Source organism: Halichoerus grypus, chromosome 4 (assembly GCF_964656455.1).
Source record: "Halichoerus grypus chromosome 4, mHalGry1.hap1.1, whole genome shotgun sequence".
Lineage (NCBI taxonomy): Eukaryota > Metazoa > Chordata > Mammalia > Carnivora > Phocidae > Halichoerus > Halichoerus grypus.
Genome location: NC_135715.1, coordinates 137439158 through 137451752, shown reverse-complemented (window position 1 = coordinate 137451752; position 12595 = coordinate 137439158). Strand labels below are relative to the sequence as shown.

The 12595-nt window shown below is 39.1% G+C and overlaps 1 protein-coding gene across 6 annotated transcripts in view; it reads left to right on the top strand.

Annotated features, from left to right (window-relative positions):
• The first annotated feature begins 648 nt into the window (after nt 1-648).
• The window catches only part of ATF2 (activating transcription factor 2), an 87406-nt gene continuing 75459 nt past the window's right edge, over nt 649-12595 (top strand). For 4 of the 6 annotated variants that reach the window (XM_036081522.2, XM_036081524.2, XM_036081527.2 and 1 more), the window contains exon 1: nt 649-802. The gene's annotated coding sequence lies outside the window, so the exon portion shown is untranslated. Of the gene's footprint in view, nt 803-855; nt 1032-12595 lie in introns of those variants that run through there. The other 2 variants (XM_036081525.2, XM_036081521.2) reach the window with 2 other exon arrangements.

Here is a 12595-nt window from a genome sequence, read left to right as displayed (position 1 = left end):
GTAGAGGCCTTGGGGGTACTTTGCTGCAAACTCCACCTCTTCTCAACCTCAGCTTAACGAAAACTCCCCGTCTCAGGCTTCAGAGTGGCAGTAAAGTGGGTTTAGGCGCGCGCCTGTCTAACGTTTTGCCCTCCTTCCTACCCAGGGCCAGGAAGCGACAGCAACAAAAATACCGGGCTCCTGTGGCAGAGCTCGGAGGACTCATCGCGCTTTCTCTCCCGCCACTCGCAGCCTTTTCCAGAGTTCACCTTACTTCTCCGCACACCGTCAAACCCTTCCCGCGACCCCAACATCCAGCTGTTACAGGGTCCCACACCCACGCCAGTCTCCAGCCCCTGCCAATCGCAGGGTTCATCAGGGCTTACGGAGACTCCTCTCTTCTGGCTCTGCGGTCCCGCCTCCTTCCAGAACTGCTTCCCGCCCTCCGGGCTCTTTGTCCAATCGTCAGCTAGTGAGTGTTCTTTGGTTCCCGCCCCCTCCTTCCCCGCCCTCCTGAGGTACCGCCCCCTCCCCCTTAAGGCTGACGGAATCACCTGACCCGGAGGCGCTCCGACGGAAAGGAGGCAAGAAGGGGCGTGTGTGTGGAGGGGAGGGGCGCGAGAAGAAAGGGGGGATGCCGGGAGTGGGGCGGGGAGAAGGGGGGGTGGTGTCAGTCCGATCTCGCGAGAGAGGACGGAAGCCTGTGGGAGCCCGTGGCCTTTAAAGTGCGGTTCAGCCCTTTCCTCCCGGGGTAGTTTGTAAACACGGCTGAGGTCGGGCCTCCGTGGCGACCGAGAGAAGCATGAACTAGTGTCCTGGAAAGGTGAGTCGTGATGGGGAGAAGGCCGTAGGGATGGAGACTGTAGGGATATGGAGAAAGAAGGCACTAACATGGCGACGTCGCTCACCGTAGTCCCCACCCCCCGCTTCCCATCACCTCGGGCGCTCCTGCCTCAGTGCCTAGCCCTCGGGGCGACTGAGGCTGTACTGCCACCTCAGCGGCTCGCGTGGCGTCTGCTTCGGGAGCCCGACCGGCCGGGCGGGACCGTTAGGTAACTGGCATTCGTTGTTCCGGCCCCTCCCCGCTCGCGCGCTTTCCTAACGAAGAGGAAAAAGGAATAACGGCTCCTCTTAGACCCCTCCCCCCGATTTATCTTCCCCCTTCTCTGGTTAGTTCAGAGGTCTCCGGGCTCCACGTCGCGTCCGCGAGGGCGCAGGGAGACCCCCTTCAGTCCTTGGATTAGCAGGAAGAGGGCCGGCTCTGGTCTCCCCACCCAGGACTCAGTGGTTGGGGACTGTGTATAGGTGATGGTGGCCGGGATGAGGATCGGGAGGCGCAGCAGAAAATAGGGTCAGGGTCTCTGCCTGTGGTGGGACATGATGGAACAAATGGTATGGAGAATCTGTGAGCTGAAAGTCTCGGCCTTTTCTGTCCTTTCTGCCCCCTCACACTCCCGCCACCCCCCACTTTTTCCCGGTGGGGCGGGGCTGAGGTGTGGGTGCAGATTGATTCTGGTATTTTCCCCCATTTTTTACCTCCCTGCATGGACTGCAGGGCCTCTGTAGGGAAATAACCTGTTCTTTTTATTGATGCCCTAGGGAACAGGGCTGAGAGATTGTGTGTGTGTATGTGTGTATTTTCTGTGTTAGCTCGCTAGAGGAAGGAGAAGGCGGAGGAGCTAGGGACTATTTTGTGTCCTTAGGTAGTATAAAATTGCCTTTGCTTAAGGGAGAGTTTAAAACTGGTTGAGGCGAAGAGCAAAACTCCTGTGAATATGATGGAATGAAAGGGATTACACCTCATGGACCTTCACCCTATTGACTAATACCTAAATTATGTGAAAGTTATAATTTCTTAGGAATTTTAAATTATGGAGACTAACAATGCGTAAGTTTAATATACATATTTGAAATCAAAACAAAAACTATTCCTCTGAGTGCACTTTTGGTCCTTTTTGAAGAAACCACGGGCACTGTCAGTAATAGCCTTTCTAGGTGTAATTCTTAAATAGCCATGTAACCTTGGTCTATTGTACCAAAACTATAAAGGTGATAAGCTTGTTTAAAATTCAGCCCTACAGGGTTAAGTGACCTGAAAGACAAATGCAGTAGCAATTACATCTTGTAATTAAATTTGTTACACTGACTTTAGGAATCCACTTAAACACTTCAGAACTGCGGGAACATCTTTGTAAAGTGTGTTAAAAAAAAAATAGAGATGCCCTTCTGCAGATAAAGAATTAGAGTTAAGGATGTTCTTGAATCTTTGGTCATCAATAATTGAATAACAAAAATCCTAGTCTTTGTAAAGTAATTTATAAGAATTTTACAAATTTATGGTGGTTCGTATGCTGCTTTCCTAAGACCTGTTTTATCTTTTTTGAGAGGATTACTGCCATTAAATTTTCATTTATTTGAACTATATTGTAATTTAGCACATAGGTGTTTGTATTTGTCAGTAAGGAAGGAGCTTTCAGGAACTGTGTGTGTGTTTAAGGTACACATGCCTTCTGTAGATCTGATTGCATTTCCTGGAAATTCTTTTTAAAATAACCTTTATTAGAATGTTTATTTCATCTTTGGGGCACTTTACCATAATCTATTAAATATGTAATCCAGAAATGGCTGTATTTACGTGGAGTATTTGCTTCATATATTTAAACTAAAATAACAGTACATGTTAAGGTTATTATGTCAGCTCTTTAACATAATTTGTAGCAATGCTTTTTCTTGGTATTCAGGATTTGAAAGCTATCAATATCATTTTTAAAAATGTTATGCTATACATCAAATGTCTACAATAACTAGCATTAAGTCTGAAGAAATAGTCTACATTTTTCCTACCTAAAGTTTTGTGTTTTGAAAAAGTTGGGTTTTAATGATTTAGATGTTCTCTGCTGGTAAATTGTTAGATCATGTTAGATCAAATGTGTAGATCTTATCTGTGTCATCTTGAGCAGATAATACAATCTCTCTTTCCAAAAACCCATTGAATAATAATTGGATAGTCAACTGATCCTTATAAAAATCAATACATTTAGTACTTGCTATACTATTCACTGTAATTAAAATGTACTATAGGAAAGCAACAAATCTGCATTGTTGTAGTCAGTAGTTTAACTTAGTATTTCTGTGTTTATCCTTTAACTCACACCTATTCCTTGAGACTAAGGGACTTACCTAAAATACTGAATGTTTTCTTAATGTAATTCTTAAGAGGTATTAATGATAGTATTCACTATTTACGTCCAGGGGAAAACCCACAAAACATTTTATTTCTTTTGCTCTGTTTCTTGAGCTCAAGATGAAAAAGTTAGAGTAAAATATAATTTCATAAAAATTTAAGGAAGTTTGTGGACCTTTATGGCCAACAATAATTGGAATTATTTTACATATATTACTATAAATGTGTCCTGCATTATATAATTATAGATACACGTATTTATATATACTATTTTCATTTATTTTTAACACTCTTGAAATGTGTATTCGTTTACACTTTTAAGTATGTTTAAGTGATGCTTTTTTTTTCCCCCCTTGGCATTTTGGCAGTGGTAGTAGAGTGATTAAAAACATTTTTTTGTAACAAGAAGGGATGTAAATAGAATGCTTTTGGGGCAAGGCTTATTCACCCATGTCTGCATTCTCTACCTTAAAACAAAGATAGTGATTCTCGTTTTTTTCTGTCTTAATACCCAAGGAATAGAAACTCTCCTAACAGTAGTAGTAGCTTATTACCGCAGAGATTCTCAACAAGATTAGTAGGGAAAACAGGGTGGGAATGATTAAAATTGGCAAAAAGCCAGTTGGCAAAATACCAAGTATATTTTGGTTCTTTGGCTAGTAGTGTGTATCTTTATCTATAATACTACCTTAATTTACAAATTCCTTAAATGTTCTTCAGTTTGCTTACCTGAATCTAAACTTTTGTCGTTCCAACTTTATAGCTTTGTTCTTCCAATTTTATACCTTTGTTTTTTCTAATTCTTGTGTGTGGGCTATGTTTCTATTTACTGAACACTTAAAATAGTGTTACTAGAAATCAACTACAAGTTTGCCCTACTGACAAATAACTTTTCATTATTTTTGTCACCTTCTAATTTCTGCATATATATTATAGCTTTGACAGAATTTTATCATTAGATACAGTTAATGTTTTATTTTTACAGCTTTAGCATTTCCCCATATTGTCTAACCTTGGTGATCTATAATGGTTACATGATAGTTTACCAATTGACCATTAAAATTTCCTCAATTTTAAATGCCCAACAGGAAAATGATTGTTTTCAGTTTCCATTTTAACATTGAATTGAGCATCTCTATGCGTATATCTTTTTATTTATTTTGAATTATTTCTGTAGGATACTAATCTCAAATGACATTACTAGGTCAAAGGATATAAATGTTTCTATATTGCCAGATTTTTGCCTCCCCAAAGAGTTGATTGAGCAAGTCTATACTGTCAGAATCTGAGTGCACCAATTTTATCATAATTTTACCAACTTTGGAGTTACGCTGATTAATAAAGTAGGATTGCTTAATTAGGAATTATTAATGGGAATAAGTTGCATTATTTAGCAGTTTTATTTAGTAGACCGTATCAATCTGTAGTTATTTGCCTACCAGTGATCTGTGTGCTGGGACAGATAAGTATATTTTATATTTTCTTCATTTCACTGATTCTCATAAAGATTACTGAAACTTGACAGTGTTGTAACAGTAATCCTTAAATTTGGTGTAGTTTTACATGGTTTACATGTTGGATGTTTTATGCTAGTTTACTTTTATATAAGAGCTACTTTTTGACTTACGGATTTATGAGTTATTAAAAATCATAATGACATTTGTTTACAAATAGGTAATCCTTGAAATGAAGAATGTGTACGTTATAGCCACATTGATTGAGTTTTCTTTGTGTTGTCTTCTGGTACATAGTATGTATATAATCAGTGTTTTAGGGTAGTTATCAGCCGGACTGTCATGGATCTGCCACTTATCATCTGTATCACCTTGGGCAAATAATAACTTCTCTGTGCTTCAATTTCCTTATTTTTAAAGATAATACTTAATTCATAGCTTTGTTCAAATAATTAGTGTATATAGAACGCTTAAAACAGTGTCAGGAACTAATGAATACTTAGTATATGGTGTGGTAATTATTGTTAAAGTACATTCAGAGGGCGCCTGCGCGGCTCAGTTGGTTAAGCGACTGCCTTCGGCTCAGGTCATGATCCTGGAGTCCCTGGATTGAGTCCCGCATGGGGCTCCCTGCTCGGCAGGGAGTCTGCTTCGCCCTCTGACCCTATCCCCTCTCATGTGTTCTCCCTCTCTCATTCTCTCTCTCTCAAATAAATAAATAAAATCTTAAAAAAAAAAAAAAAGTACATTCAGAAATGATAATAATCTACCATAGCCCTTCCAGGTATGTGTGATGTAGCTTGAAGGCAAGACATCAATCATCTCTTTAGTAGCTTTGGCAATAAAGTTGAGTTTTCCATAGGAATTTATAATTTGGGTGCAACTTACTATGTTAGAATTTTCATAAATCATGTGAGAGGGTATCTCCTATTTTTTTGTTCCCTTTCTCCCCAAGTCAGACTTTTTCTATATAAAACTCATGTAGTATAGCATTACTCATATTTTGAGATGATAAAATTGTGACAGTATGATTTCCATAAAATCTAATTATCATTTTCTTCTATTCCACCAATTCCACTAGAAACATTTCGGTGAAACCTTTCATTCCTTCCTTTTCATAATGGAAGAGATGATTAAATAAAATACCACATTTCTAATGTTTGTTCTTTTTTTAATTCTAATTAATTAACATATAGTATTAGTTTCAGGTGTACGATATAGTGATTCATAACTTACATACATAACCCTGTGCTCATCACTACAAGTGCACTCCTTAAACCCCATCACCTATTTAATCCATCCCTCTACACCCCCCCCGTAACCATCAGTTCTCTATAATTAAGAGTCTGTTTCTTGATTTGTCTCTCTCATTTTATTTTACCTTTTCTTGTTTGTTTTGTTTCTTAAATTGCACATACAAGTGAAATCATATGGTATTTGTCTTTCTCTGACTTATTTCACTTAGCATAATACTCTCTAGTTCCATGCATGTCATTGCAAATGGCAAGATTTCATTCTTTTTTATGACTGAGTAATATTCCATTGAGTGAGTGAGTGTGTGTGGGTGTGTGTGTATCACATCTTTATCATTCATTTATCAATGGACACTTTGCGCTGCTTCCAGTGCATATGTGTGTATCACATCATCTTTATCTGTTCATTTATCAATGGACACTTGGGCTGCTTCCATTGTAAATAATGCCGCTATAAACATAGGGGTGCATGTATCTCTTTGAATTAGTGTTCTCGTATTCTTCAGGTAAATGCCCAGTAGTGCAGTTGCTGGTTCATAAGGTAGTTCTGTTAGCTTTTTGAGGAATCTCCATACTGGTTTCCAGTTGCTGTACCAGTTTGCATTCGCATGAACAGTGCACAGGTGTTCCTTTTTCTCCACATCCTCACCAACACCTGTTATTTCTTGTGTTGTTGATTTTAGCCCTTCTGATGGGTGTGAAGGTGGTACCTCGTAGTTTTGATTTGCATTTGCATGATAAGTGATGATGAGCATCTTTTCATGTGTCTGCTGGCCATCTGTATGTCTTCTTCTAATATTCTTTTGAGTTCTTCATTGATTATTCAACTAATGTAACATCAGTTCTCAATCAGAGTGTTGAGAGTCACTGTGTCTTTTATCATTTGTAAAGAAGGTTTTAATAATTATTGACATATGATGTTGGATTGAAGCTTATTTAGTAATATCTCTTTCACTTAATTTTTATATACTTTGAGAGGAAGAGGAGCTTACTAGTGTTGCAGTAGGAATTATACATAATCTATACCCTATCTTATTTGTACTTTATTCATAATGAGAAATTAGTATCAATATACTCTTAATAGCAGTGATAACTAGGACTTACTGTAATTCTTGGTGAACTGTGAATTTCTATTTTCTTTTTACTTTTACAAAAGGTAACTTTTTAGTAAGAATACAATAATAATAAAAGATACAAGAATACAATTAGAATAAAAACAATAGTAGATACGTACATTTTTTACATCTACCTTTAGGAAAATAATGCTATGGGCATTATTTTATATAACAGATGTGATTACCAAATCTTAAATGATGTTATTAGTAAAAATTTGGATTAGCACTGTTCATATTCATAACCATTAATCTGTATGGTCTTTTTATTTGTGTATTTTTTTAGATTATTTTTTTAAGATTTTATTTATTTGTCAGAGAGAGAAAGTGCATGCACAAGCAGGGGGAGCGGCAGGCAGAGGGAGAAGCAGGCTCCCGCTGAGCAAGGAGCCTGATGCAGGACTCGATCCCAGGACCCTGGGATCATGACCTGAGCCAAAAGCAGATGCTTAACCGACTGAGCCTTCCAGATGTCCCTAGATTTATTTTATTTTATTTTAGAGACAGAGAGAGTGTGTAGTTGAGTAGGGGAGGGCAGAGGGAGAGGGAAGGAGAGAATCCTCAAGCAGACTCCCTGCTGAGCGTGGAGCCTGACACAGTGCTGGATCCCACTACCCATGAGAACACGACCTAAGCTGAAACCAAGAGCCGGACACCTAACTGACTGAGCCACCTAGGTGCCCCTGTATTTGTATATTTCTAATGTTCTGTTGTAATTTTAGGCTATAAGACAAGAACTTGCTTACCTTATATCACCTAGGGATTAGAGGTCTGGGAATAATTAAGACTCACTTAAAAAATGAAGTTTAACTTAAAAACTTACATTTTTATTAAAGGATATTTGATATATTGGGTTGATCTCAATACTCACATAGTCATACTTTCATGAATACAATATTGGGAAAAGTCTGAGGTGTTCTTTGTGTGTGCCATCACTTTGAGGAATTTCATCAAAATGCTTATATACTCTTGGGAATTGGGGATATGTGTGAAGAACATCTGTCGTGTCTGCTGAGTGGGGCAAAATTAAAAGCTGCTTTCCTCATTAAAGCTGGGCTTCTATTTTTCTCACTTCTGAGGTGTTTGATTTCCTTACACAGAACTAAACATTGTATACCAAATAACCTTATGGGATAACATCAAATTCATGGGTTAAAGATTAAAAACCTTTTGTTTAAAAATTAAACATGTAGTTCTCAGTTTGGGGCTTTAAAGAAGGTAGTAAGATTAGGATTGATTAAGCGTTAGGAAAATGTACATTTAATGTCCAAGTAAAATACAGTAAAACTTGTAATAATAGATACCATGTAAGTGCCATGCACTATACTATGTATTTTGTATATATTATTATCCTTTATTCTTTTTGACAACACTTAAAGTGGTGTATTGTTTCTTACTGTTGAGGATCATAGTGAAATCATACCATTTAAAAGTTTTCTAATATAGAAACTCAAAGGTACCTTAACCTTGAAAAGGAGTTACTAGCTCATAGTTACAGGTTTTCAAACTCTTAGGTTCAAGTTTTGTTACTATGACCATACTGATGTTCCCAGGACCCCAGGATTGCTCTAGGATAACTTTTTGCATTTTGTGGCTCTTGACCAAGATATAAGAAGGAAATTAAAGCACAGAGTTCTTTGTCTATAAGGTATTGCTGCCCTTGAAGCCTTGTGACACAAGCCTATCCTCCTGGGTACCTTAACATTTTTGCTCACACTGTTAATGTCCTATTCCTGCATCACAAATTACCACATATTTTGCATCTTAAAACAACACAAATTTGTCTCACAGTTTTTGTAGGTCAGAAGTCCAGGTGGGCTCAGCTGGGTCTTCTGCTTAGGGTCTTACAAACCCAAAATTTATTGTTGGCTGAGCTGTATTCCATGCTAGAGTGTCTGGGGGAAAAATCCACTCCGCGTTCGTTCAGATTCTTGGCTGAATGCAGATTCCTTTTGGACTGATAACCACTTAGATGGTTATTCAGCTCTTAGAAGCTGAAAGGCTTTCAGTCCTGTCCCCTCCAGTAATGACAAGTCAGGTCTCCCTCATGCTTCTAATATTTTTGACTTATGCTACTACTGAATCTCTGAGACTCCAGACAGAGAAAGTTTTCTGTTCTTAAGGGCTCCTGTAATTAGATTGGGCCACCTGGATAACCCAGAATAATCTTTCTGTTTTAGGATTTGTAATCTTTTTACATCTTCAGAGTCCATTTTGCCATATAATATAACTATTCATAGTTTCCAGGGATTTGGGTGTGTTGGGGGACCATTCTACCTACTACACTAATGGGCTCCTGAAAAGAAATTTGATAAACTTTGTACCCTTGCACATTACTAAGTTGAATCCTAAAATTTTTCATCTTAAGTTTAAATAGTTGAAAAAAAGTACAATTTCTGGCTTTTCTAGATACTGACACTACTTTTTTTTATAAGTACCTAATTTCAGTAGGGATTTAATGCTATCATTGGTTTTAAAAAACAGACTAGAGGGGCGCCTGGGTGGCTCAGTCGTTAAAGCATCTGCCTTCAGCTCAGGTCATGATCCCAGGGTCCTGGGATCGAGCCCCGCATCGGGCTCCCTGCTCGGGGGGAAGCCTGCTTCTCCCTCTTCGCGCTCCCCCTGCTTGTGTTCCCTCTCTCGCTATGTCTCTCTGTGTCAAATTAATAAAATCTTGAAAAAAAAAATTAAAAAAAACAGACTAGAATTAATTCATCTTTAACAGTTGGAAATTTTCATTATTCCTCTTATTAACCTATTTAACTTCCTCTTCTTCAACTTAATTTTATTTGAATCCAGTGGATTTTAATGTGTTTTAAAGTATTGATCACTTTATCATACTTCTCTGCAATAAATATAAATTGAACTTTTCTCAGTTTCTTATTGATTTCTTCTCTTCATGGAGCTCTCTCGGGACAGTGCATTTTTGGACAATATTTTGAGAATGGAAGAAGCAATCATTAAATGAAAAGTTTTTATTGTTCCTGTCATCACACTAAACAATATATATGAATTCAGAACATTCCTAAACACAGGGCAAAATGCCATTCTTAAACACAGTGCTTTAGCAGAAATACTTCTAAGACAGGCAAAGACACAAGCCTGAGGTTAAATGGTGCCTGGATTAAGGGAGGCTTTAAGACACTTTTTATTTTTATTTTATTTAATTTTTAAGAGAGATTTTGTGAGCTTTTTGGGTTTTTTTTTTAAGATTTTATTTATTTTTCAACAGAGAGAGAGGGAACACAAGCAGAGGGAGTGGGAGAGGGAGAAGCAGGCTTCCCGCGGAACAGGGAGCCCGATGTGGTACTCGATCCCGAGACCCTGGGATCATGACCTGAGCTGAAGGCAGACGCTTAATGACTGAGCCACCCAGGCGCCCTTTAAGACACTTTTTAAATAATCCCCTTGTTTTGTTCCATGAAGGTTTTACAACCTGGGGGTAACGAGATTTGGTATGGGTGAGAAGTATGGGTTTCTTTTGAGCTGTGGAAGAATGAGGATTTAGGGAAAGTAGACCATTTTTAGGAAAGGAAACATAGGGAAATTAAAGATACAAAAATTTTCTTAAAACTTATCCTGCTCAGGTGTCCCTTGGAATGCATTAGTGTACCTTCAGTAATACATACACCTGTTTGAACACTGCCTTGAAAAGACTGTCCTCTCCCTGCCTAGCTCCTGTCCTCCGACAAGGCCAGAAACCCATAGACTCTTCTGAGTCTATGTCAAGTTCCTTTCTCACATGAATATCTACTTTCTGAGCCTTGTTTTTGTTTTTGTTTAAAGATTTTGTCAGAGAGATAGAGCACAAGCAGGGGGAGCCACAGGCAGAGGGAGAGGGAGAAGCAGACTCCCCACTGATCAGGGAGCCCGATGTGGGACTCGATCCCAGGACACTGAGATCATGACCCGAGCCGAAGGCAGATGCTTAACCATCTGAGCCACCCAGGCGCCCCCTGAGCCTTGTTTTTTGACACAATATCTGCTTTCCAGAATGTTTACCATTAGCAGTGTTTGCCTCCTTCCGCAGAGCCCATACCCCTTAACCACAGGTTAATTATATCCAAATACAGGCATACCTTAGAGATATGGCAGGTTAGGTTCCTGATGACCACAATAAAGCAAGAGGAATGAATTTTTTTGGTTTCCTAGTGCATTTAAAATTTATGTTTTCACTATGCTGTAGTCTTTTTTTTTTTTAAGATTTTATTTATTTGACAGAGACACAGCGAGAGAGGGAACACAAGCAGGGGGAGTGGGAGAGGGAGAAGCAGGTCCCCCGCAGAGCAGGGAGCCCGATGTGGGGCTCGATCCCAGGACCCTGGGACCATGACCTGAGCTGAAGGCAGACACTTAACGACTGAGCCACCCAGGTGCCCCCACTATGTGGTAGTCTTTTAAGTGTGTGCTAATATTATATCTTAAAAAAACTGTACATATCTTAATTTAAAAATCCTTTATTGCTAAAAAAAAAAAAACGCTAACCATCATCTGAGCTTTCAGCCAGTTGTAATCTTTTTGCTGGTGTAGGGTTTTGCCCATGGTGGCTCTTCACTGATCAGGTGGTGGTTGCTGAAGGTGGGGTGGCTATGGCAATTTCTTTAAACATCAATGAAGTTTACCCATGGTAGAACTTTCAAAGTTGGAGTCAATCCTCTCAAGCCCAATCACTGCTTTATCAACTAATTTTATGTAATATCCTAAATTCTTTGCTATCATTTTTTTTTTTTTAAGATTTTGTCAGAGCACAAAGCAGGGGGAGTGGCAGGCAGAGAGGGAGAAGCAGACTCCCTACTGAGCAGAGAGCCCGACGACGTGGGACTCAATCCTAGGACCCTGGGATCATGACCCGAGCCGAAGGCAGACACTCAACCGACTGAGCAACCCAGGCGTCCCTTTGCTATCATTTCAATAATCTTCAGAGCATCTTTACCAGGAGTAGATTCCATCTCAAGAAATCACTTTCTTTGCTCATGCATAAAGAGCAGCTCCTCATTTGTTCAAGTTTATCATGAGATTGCAGCAATTCAGTCACATCTTTAGGTTCCACTTCTAGTTCTCTTGCTGTTTCCACCACATTTGTATTTACTTCCTCCACTGAAGTCTTGAACCCCTCAAAATCATCACGAGAGTTGGAATCAACTTCTTCCAGACTCCTCTGTTAATATTGATATTTTGACCTCTTCCCATGAATCACAAATGCTCTTAATGGCATCTAGAACGGTGAATCTTCTTTAGAAGGTTTTCAGTTTTGTCTAGATCCATCAGAGGAATCACTATCTATAGTAGCTACAGTTTTATAAAATGTATTTCTTAAATAAGACTTGAAAGAATTACTCCTTGATCCATGGGCAGCAGAATAGATGTGTTTAGCAGGCATGAAAACATTAATCTTGTTACACATCTCCATTAAAGTTTTTGGGTGTCAGGTGCATTGTCAGTGAGCAGTAACATTTTGAAAGGAATCTTTTTTTCTGAGCAGCATGTCTCAACAGTGGGCTTACAATATTCACTAAACCATGTTGTAAACAGAGGTGCTGTCATTCAGACTTTGTTCCATTTATAGAGCACAGGCAGAGTAGATTGAGTGTAATTCTTAAGGGCTCTAAGATT